This window comes from Rhinolophus hipposideros (assembly GCF_964194185.1).
Source record: "Rhinolophus hipposideros genome assembly, chromosome: 12".
In the NCBI taxonomy this organism is placed as follows: Eukaryota; Metazoa; Chordata; class Mammalia; order Chiroptera; family Rhinolophidae; genus Rhinolophus; species Rhinolophus hipposideros.
In genome coordinates this window covers 59682550-59692737 of record NC_138058.1, presented here as the reverse complement: position 1 = coordinate 59692737, position 10188 = coordinate 59682550, and the positions used below count along the sequence as shown (strand labels likewise).

General features: G+C 42.0%; 1 pseudogene across 1 annotated transcript; it reads right to left on the bottom strand.

Moving 5' to 3' along the window:
- Nucleotides 1–7753: 7753 nt before the first annotated feature.
- LOC308505967 (glyceraldehyde-3-phosphate dehydrogenase-like) lies at nucleotides 7754–8738 on the bottom strand (annotated as a pseudogene). Its single transcript has one exon. The product of its transcript is annotated as a glyceraldehyde-3-phosphate dehydrogenase-like (transcript).
- Nucleotides 8739–10188: the final 1450 nt, after the last annotated feature.

Sequence of the window (10188 nt, the reverse complement as noted above, 5' to 3'; positions counted from 1 at the left end):
ACCACACCTGCCAATTCCCCAGCTGCGTGCCCGTGCTCACAATAGATGGGGCTTGCCCTCTGAGTGGGCCAGAATCCCACTCACTCGTGCCCTTTTGAAAAGCCTCATCTTAAAGTTATTTCCTCTGCTCCTTCTGCCTCCTTAGCTTTTTCTCTCACCACTGGATCATTTCTCCCATTTGTATCAGCATACAAACACTCTCTAGTATATCTTTCATTAAAAACAAACAAATAAACAAACAAACAAAACTTCCTTGATCTCAGATCCCCATCTCACTGCCCCCACATTTCTCTGTTCCACTGCATAGCAAAACTTAAAAAAAAAATACTCTCCATTATCTTCCTCACTTACTCCAACCAGTTGTCCATCTCCTCTAACTTCACCTGTAACTGCACTGGAAAATAAAATAAACCTTAATAAATTTTTTAAAAATTGAAATCATACAAAATGCGTAATTTTCCAGCTGCTGTGGAAAACAGTTTGACAGGTCCTCAAAAAGTTAAGCATAGATTATGATATAACTCAACAAATCCACCCCTTAATATGTACCCAAAATAATTGAAAACAAGTATTCAAATAAAAACTTGTACATCAATGTTCATAGCAGCTCTATTCATAATAGCCAAAAAGTGGAAACCACTCAAATGTTGATCAGCTGATGGATGGATAGACCAAAGGTGGTCTATCCACACAATGGAAAGTTATTTAGCAATAACAAGGAGTGAAGTACTGGTACATGTTACAACACAAACGAAACTTGAAAACATTGTGCTAAGTGAGAGAAGCCAGGCACAAAAGGCCACATAGTATATGATTCCATTTATACGCTCCTCACATTAATCACTATGAAGCCATGTGAAAAATGCAGAGCCTTCACCACCCCAGAAGTTATGTTGAATGTACAGTCAGCGTGAGCTAAGCAGACCTACATTCAGGAAAGGGACTCTGCTGTGAAAATTGTATCTATGAAGTATCTTCTAATCTTCTTATTTTTCTGTAGTCATAAAAATACCTTTCTCTACTATTTGTAAGAAATTTCTTGTAGACGTTTGGCCTCCACAAGTTTCATACTATCCCCCATAGAACGCAACTATCAATCTCCAAGTCTTGTAATAAATGACCTTGTAAAGTAGAAGTCAGTCTCAGATCTGTCCCTCAGCTACTTACGTTTCTGAATTTTGTTGTTTGCCGAAAGGGTTGTAGTTTTATTTTGCCAGCTTCTTCCTTGTGTCAAAGAATTGGTAATGCAATCACTAATATAGCATTTTCATTGTCTTATAATGTGTGTTAAGGAGTTTTTGTGTCTGCGCTAATGTAAAGAGATGCATGGGAAAAAGCATTCCCCTTCTTTGCTGGATGAAATTCATGCATTGTCTGGAATTGCTGCCGCTGTCTTGAAACCCCAAGTAGAAATATCACCAACGTGTTGAGGCTAGCAAGACAGAAAGATGGACTCCTTGGTGAATCTCGATCTATGACCTCATCAGGGCTCTGAGCTGACCTTGGGCCGCCTAGCTCCCAGACATCTTGTTAGGGGAGATAATGCCTGTTATTATTGCTGGTCTGTAGTTTTTCTTTCTTGTGCCGTCTTTGTCTGAAGGGAGTTTACAAACAGGCAACAGGGGAATACCTTTATATTTGTTCCTGTTGCCTCAAGCCACAGAAGGATGAAATGAAAGGCGGTAAGAATGTGATCGAGGTGCATTCTTATTTCAATGTTGGATATGGCACCAAAGGTCAATTTTCACAGCTTAGATCACAGCTCAGATCCCATCCTGAACAACTACTCAGTTTAGGAAGCAAAAGCAAGCAAAGATAGTCGTGCCACAGAGCAGCAATATGCATAATAAAAGGCAAATCATTACATATGATAAAAACAAAATACTGCTTTAAAAAAAAGTATCCCAAACTTTTGAAATGCACCCTTATGACTTCTGAGTCCTGTCTGTACAACTGCAAAAATAATTTGTGTGTGTCTGTATCCTGGCATGACTGTCTATTTTAGAGGAAACTAATCGGCAGGGAACTTTTTTTTACATAAAAAGGGTGATTAACTAGTATCTAAAGTACCAGAAAAAATAATATGGTGCAAAGGGTGTTTGGCAGCCTTTGTACAGGACGTTACGACACATTTTTCAAACACTCTGCTGAATGGGAATCCTCCTGGCAAAACAGAATGACAATGAGTGCATTTCATGTGAAATATTTGAACACAGTGGTTGTGGACTACCTGAGAGGCAGGGCAGGGGGTGGAGATTAAAGTGAAATGCTATCACTAAACATTAACAGCACCAGAATTTGGCATCCTTTCTATCATTCAAACTATGCTGCCTGGGCATGAGAAGCCACACAATCAGTTGATTTGAAAAAGCTAAAATGTGGATGCAAACCCCAGTGTCCATCGCTGACGAATGGATAAGCAAAATATGGTATATACATACAATGGACTATTATTCCGCTTTAAAAAGGAAGGATATTCTACGTGTTACAACATGGATGAAGCTTCAGGACATTAAACTTAGTGAAATAAGTCAGTCACAAAAAGACAAGTACTGTACGATTCCACTTATATGAGGTATTTAAAGTAATCAATTCATATGATAGGAGAAATTAAGTTCATTTTGAAAAGCCTTCCAACAAAGAAAACTCCAGGCCTAGATGATTTAACTGGAAAAATTCTACCAAATATTCAAGTAAGAAATAGTACCTATTTGACATAATCTCTTCCAGAAAACAGAAGAGAACACATCCCAAACTATTTCTGAGACCAAAGTTTCTGTCTTAGTAAGGTCAGGCTGCTATAATGAAGTGCCACAGACTGGGTGATTTAGAAACAACAGAAATTTATTTCTCACAGTTCTGGAGGCTGGTAGTCCAAGATCTAGGACGGCCGGGTTTTAGTGAAGACCCTCTTCTGGACTGCAGACTGTCATCTTTTCCTTGTGTTCTCACATGGTAGAAATCGTGCAAGAGAGCTGTTTGGGATCCCTTTTGTAAGGGCACTAACCTCATTCATGAAGGCTTCACCCTCATGACCTAATTACCTCTCAAAGGCCCTACCTCCTAATGCCATCACATTGGGGGTTAGGATTTCAACAAATGAATTTGGGGAAAAACAAACATTCAGCCCATTGCAATTACTCTAATATCAAAACCAGAACCAATGTGGTATTAGGCTAAAGGACAGATACATAGGTCAATGGAACAGAACAGAGAGTCCAGAAATAGAGAGTCCACAGTTGATTTTTGACCAAAGTGCAAAGTCAATTCAATGGAGAAATGATAGTCTTTTCTACAAACGGTGGTAGAATAACAGGACATACATTTACAAAAAAAATGAGTCTCCACCCATACTCTATGTCTTATACAAATCTAACTCAAAATGTAGCCTAAATTTAAATGTAAAATCTAAAACTATAAAAACTTAATAAGAAAACACAGGAGGAAATCTTTGTGACCTGGAGTTAAGCAAAAAGTTCTAAGAAATAACACCAAAAGCACAATCTATAAAAGAAAAAATTGACAAATTGGATTTCATCAAAATTTAAAACTTTTACTTTGTGAAGGATACTCTTGACAGAATAGAAAGACAATTAACAGATGTGAAGAAAATATTTGCAAATCACATAAAGGACTTGTATCCAAGATACATAAAGAACTCTCAAACTCAATGAAAAGAAAACAAACCAATGTAATAAATGGGAAAGATTTGAACAGACACTTCACCAAAGGTGCTGCGTGGATGGTAAATAAGTACATTAAAAAATTCTCAGGATCATTAGTTGTTAGGAAATTGCACATCAGAACCACAATTACATACCACTTCCATCCGCTGAGATGGCTATAATAAAAAATACAGACAATAGTAAGTGTCAGTGAGGATGCGGGGAAATTGAAACTCCCATACACCACTGATGGGGATGTAAAACCTCACAGCTGCTATGGAACAGTTTGGCAATTCTTCAAAAAGTTAGACATAGAGTTGAAGCAGGCTTTGGTTGGCACCCCCACAGAAGAGGCCTCTCCACATCCCCGGCCTCACCTTTCCTTGACCTACCTATAGCTTAACTATAGATCAACCCCCTGTGGCGTGAGCTTAGGCTGTCCCCTTTCCCAGCCAGTTCCCGGTTTTAGAAAATTACCCTGAAACTTATGATTAATCCCCTTAGGCTTATTGATCACAATCTCTATGGTCTAGCATTCTTTCCAAGCTAAACCCATCATTGTTCCTGGGTTGCTGACTCCACCAGAGAGTCACGTGGCCAGAGGGAAGGCTCCATGCAGAACCCCTGGAACCATCACGTAACCTCAGGAGGCCTGCCCAGATTTTCCCTTAAAAACTCCAAGCTGGTCTGAGAATGTTAAGGCAGTTTTTGGAGGTGTTAACCCACTGCCTTCTCAGCCCACTGGTATTCTGATAATAAACGCTTATTCTATGACCCAACTCCTGCGTTGATCTATGGGCTGAGCGGCGCAGGCAGCACGAGCCCCGGACTCGTTTGGCCTACGGTTTCAGTCACTATATGATCCAGCACTATATGATCCAGCAATTCTACTCCTAGGTAACTGAATTCTACTCCCAGAGAACTGAAAACATATGTTCACACAAAAATTTGTTCACAAGTAGTTATAGCAGCATTATTCATAATAGCCAAAAAGTAGAAACAACCTAAATATTCAAATGATGAATGGATAAGAAAAATACAGTATATCCACACAATGGTATATCATGAAGCCATAAAAAGAATGAACTATCAATGTATTTTACAACATGGTTGAACCTTGAAAGCATTATGCTAAGTGAAAGACGTCAGACACAAAAGGCCACATATTGTATGATATGATTCCATTTATATAATTGTCCAGAATAGAGAGATCCATAGAGATAAAACGTAGATTAGTTATTGTCAGAGGATGGGGGTTGAGGGGATTGGGAGGTGCAGGGTTACTCTTGTGGGGTTTCTTAGTCAGCTGTGGCTGCCATTACAGCAGAAATTTATTTCTCCCACTTCTGCAGGCTGGGAAGTCTAAGATCAACGTGCAGGCAAGGTAGGTTTCACTCTGAGGCCTCTTCTCTTGGCTTCTAGACAGCCACCATGTTTCTGTGTGTTTACATAGCCTTTTCTTGGTGTGTGAGCAATGAGAAAGCTTATCTTTCTCCCTCTCCTTATCAGGGCGCTACTCCCATCATGAGGGCCCCAACCCTCCCAATCTTATCTCTGTCTGATTACCTCCCAAAGGCCCCAGCTCCAAATACATTGGGGGTTAGGAAGCTTCAACATATGAATTTGGGGAGCAATTCAGTCTATATCAGGACATCATAGAAATGTTATGGAATCAAATAGTGGTGATGGTTGCACAACTTTGTGAATATACTAAAACTCACTAAATTTTATACTTCGAAAAACACAGTAACATTCCATCACATATCTGCTAGAATGGCTACCATTTTTTTAAAAATAAATAAAACAAAACATAAATGACAATAGTAAGTGCTGCCAAGAATGTGGAGGAACCAGGACTTTCATGTATTGCTAAGAGTGCAAAATAAGGGTGGCCCAGCTGCCTGTTGGCTCAGGTGGTTGGAGCACAGCTCTCCTAACGCCGCCGAGCGCAGGACGCTGATTTGATTCCCATGTGGGCCAGTGAGCGGCGCCCTTTATAGCTAAGATTGTGAACAGCAGCTGTCCCAGAAGCTGTCCCAGGAGCTGGAGCAGTGGAAGTTGGCGTGAGGTGCTGCCACAGGCTACCGTGTGCTGCCATGAGCGGCCGGTGGCCTGCAGCCTGCGTGAGTGGCCAACATGAGTGGCCGGCAGCAGGTGAGAGCTGCCTGGAGCTGCTGTGAGCAGCCAACCGATGACCAGCGACCGCCTGCCTCAAGGAGGGCTGGGGTGGGGGCGGGGTGGGGGTGGGGGAGCGCAAGGCTCATAACCAGCATGGGCCAGGGAGTTGTACCGGAGTGGGGATGGAGGGGGAGGCAGGACAAGGGGGGGGAAAAGAGTGCAAAATAGTGCAGCCACTCTGGAAAACAGTTTGGAAGTTTCTTACAGACTTATACACATGACCCAGGAATTTCACTCCTAGGTATTTGCCTAAGTGAAATAACCTATGCTCACAGAAAACCTGAAAAACCACTTGGAAACAATCCAACAAATTGTGGCCCATCTGTAAAATGGATCACTAGTTAGCAATTACAAGGAAAAAAGTCATATGCTACTACAACAACACAGATGATTCTCAAATGCTTTATGCTAAATGAAAGAAGCCAGTTTCAAAAAACTACATACTGTACAATTCCGTTTATGTACCATCCTGGAAAAGACAAAAGCATAGGGATGAAGAACCCATCTGTGATTGCCAGAGATACACTGCGCCTTCAGTTTCTGCCCCTTTCCTGTGTTCTGCTGGGCCAATGGGCTTTCGCTTTATTGGTATGCCCCCTCACTCCCCTGCTCCGCCTGCAGCACCCCTCCCCCCCGAGCTCCCTTAGGTGTAAACCTCTCCGTTCTGCCCATCAGTTACCACTCCTCCATCTGCTTTTATTTTCCAAAATTGTGTTGACATCTCTTGATCCTGTCATCATTTCTCCCTCTTTAACGCTATGACTTTATGGTCTTTTTATTTCTTTACTGTTATTACAGTGAGGATTTGACAGAGAACAGATAAATACATATTCAGTGTTTCATATTTACTTACACAAGCTCTTCTTTAATCAAGTCTACAACATAAATATAGGAAGTGGATAGTATTTTCTCATGAACACACACACATGTGTGTGTGTATAAAATTTATCTCTGATCAACCTCAGAGAACATAGATGTTTCCCAGATGGGATCCCAGTAAGTATCTCCATGCAATCCATCGGATTTTTGTCTCCCAGAGGGGACACACTTGAAAGAGTTGTCACATGGTTTTCTAGTCTGGCAGCCAGAATTTCCAACAGCTTCCTGGGCTGTGGGCCACAGTTTCTGGGGGTCGGACAAACCAGTGGTCTTCTACAGCGCTGTGGTAGCTGGGGCAACCCACTATTAGTGGTTGGCCAGTGACTTGGCAAAGGAGCTGTGGGTCTGTGTCTATCTATGAGCAGAATCCCAGTAGTCACACTTATAATCAGGACCCAGAAATGCCTTTTCATTACTTACATTATAATCATCCCATTACATAAATGCATAAAAATAGTGTTGAAACAACACTGACTCCCAAAGGAATCATTCCTGTTCTCTCTCATCATTTCTACTGCACCTTGATCTTCAATCCCAAGTGGTCTTTGAAAAGGCAGTAACCCTCAAATCTTTCACAGCCAGAAAAAACTCCAGGGTCTCAGGAAGCAGTGCGCCTGGAGTTTCCTTCTTCTTTAAATGTCACAGTAAAGCTAGAACACTAGGTGGTGGTTTTTAAAACTTTAGGTCACACAAATGTAAATTGCAGGTTGTAACATGTCCGACACACACCTTATTTTTAACAATTCTTTCACTGTTCATCTTTGCCACCTGATCCTGAAAATTTAGGTTTTATTTTATAAAACTATGACCTTCCAAGCCATGTAAACCAGATTTTCTTTTTTGGCGGGGAGGGGGTAGTGTACTTTATTGATGGCACATGACAAGATAGGACTCCCTAAGCCCCTCTCCTTCAAGGGGTTTAATATGGAAACTGCATTGAGGACTGGTCGGGCTGGGGCAAGGATTCCCCAGTAGCTGAGGGCCTCTTTCTTCCTTTTGCGTTCTCGCTGGGGCTGGTGGCCCAGGAACTCTTACTCCTTGGAGGCCATCTGAACCATAAGGTCCACCATCCTGTTGCTGTAGACAAATTCATTGTCATCACAGGAAATGAGCTTGACAGAGTGGTCATTGAGGGCAATACCAGCCTCAGCATCGAAGGTGGAAGAGTTGGTGTAACTGTGAAAGTGGCAGGAGACGATTTGGTCCTCAGTGTAGCCCAGGGTGCCCTTGAGGGAGCCCTTTGATGCCTGCTTCACCACATTCTTGATACCATCGTATTTGGCAGCTTTCTCAAGATGGCATTTCAAATCCATGACTAACGCATTGTGGGTGGGGATGAAGAAAGGTATGCCAGTGAGCTTCCATTCAGCTCAGGGATGACCTTGCCCACAGCATTGTCAGTACCAGTAGAAGCAGGAATGATGTTCTGAGCAGCCCCTCAGCCATCATGCCACAGCTTCTCAGAGGGGCCGTCACAGTCTTCTGGATGGCAGTGATGGCATGGTCGTCTGTGGTCATGAGTCCCTCCATGATGCCAGTTATCACGGATGACTTTGGCCAGGGGAGCGAAGCAGTTGGCGGTGCCAAGAGGCATTGCTGACGATCTTGAGGAAGTTATCATACGTCTCATGATTCATGCCCATCACAAACATGGGGGCATCAGCAGAGATGAACGTTTGACTCTACTCTTCAAGTGAGCTCCAGCCTTCTCCAAGGTAGTGAAGACACCAATGGACTCCGCAATATATTCAGCACCAACATCACTCCATTTGATATTAGCAGGATCTCACTCCTAAAAGATGGAGACGGACTTTCCAGTGAGGACCAACTTCCTGTTCTCAGCCTTGACTGCCATTGAACTTGCCATGGGTGGAATCATACTGGAGCATGTAGACCATGTAGTTGAGGTCAATGAAGGGATTAGATTGCAGCAATGTCCACTTTGCCAGAGTTAAAAGCATCTCTGGTGATCAGGTGCCCAATATGGCCAAATCTATTTATTCCAACCTTCACCATCACATCTCAAATACATGGCTGTCTGTCAAATGGGGAAGAGTCAAACGAGGACTTTCTTATTGAAAGCTACAGGAAATCTTGTGTAGCAATGAGGCAGAATGTTCATTACTCCTTTTAGGCACTACCTCCTTCTTCTTGCTAATGGAACTATGAGTTTGTTAAGTGTGGGCTGGCAATGGACTTAAGAAAGATGGGGGTGTCACCGAGTAGGGTTGTCAGATTTAACAAATAAAAATATAGAACACCTAGTTAAAAATGAATATCAGACAAACAACGAATAGGCAACACTATCCCCCAAGTTCCGAGGATGAACCATGATTGGTTAAACCAAACATGGTAATCCCTTTCCCCCTTGCCAGTGATTGGTTAGGGGGTAGGCATATAACACAGTTCCATTGGAGGAGAAATCTTCTGGGGGCTTCTAGGAGATATTTTTGTCCCTGGTTAAAAACACGCAGAGACCAATGTGGGAAGTCTTTCATGCTTCCTGCCTGAAATAATCTCATGGAAGATGTGGTGCTGGGAACAGCAGAAGTCATTTTGTGATCATGGAGAAAAAGTCATGTGAAAGTCAGAGAAATTGACCCAGAGCTCTGACATTGTTAAATTTCTGAAGTAGACAGCTCTGGAATTCTCTTCTCCATACTTCTTGTTTTGTGAAGTAATGAATGTCCTCCCGTTTGAACCTCTTTTAGTTAGGCATTCTGTTTATTCTGCTGGAAGCATCCTAAATGATTCAGCTGAAAGAATTTTGAATCTCACTCAGCAGGTTTTAATAGGCCCAGTCTCTGCTACAGAACCTTATGCTACCCAAATAAACAAAATTATTTTATTATAACATCAGTGGCCTGGTAGTATCACATGGGTCTTTCTCAACTTCTTATGGAAGAGTCATGGAAACTCGCCTACAGACTGCGTGTGTGTGTGTGTGTGTGTGTGTGTGTGTGTGAGTTGGGGGGTGAGTGGGGTGAGTGTTTCTTGCTTCCTAGGATGGAATAGTTATTTTTATTAACAGTTCTCTATGTTCTCAATGTCACTGACAGCTTTAGAGATCTGAACTGGATGCTTGGGGAAGTGCTAGCCAGGCAGGCCAATTTTGTGGAACAGATGGATGCTGTTTCACAGTTGTGGGTGTGAGCTGGGCAACCTTTAGACCAGAAGTTGAGGTTGGATGATCCTAAGATATCATTAGCATCAAAAGCATCTGTGCTGTTACTTTTGATCACAATGTAGATAATACCCACTCTTGGTTTTATTTCCAAACATTCTAGAATGAATACAATTTACCAAATGTTTAATAGCCACAATTTGTATGTATGGCAGACATTTTTATTTTTAAATATTTTGAATAAATTATATGTTCACGTGGCATACACAGAATTCAGTCCAATAAGCTCTCCTTCCATCCTGTCCCCTTTTTCCTTCTCTAGAAGCAATCATTGTTATCAGT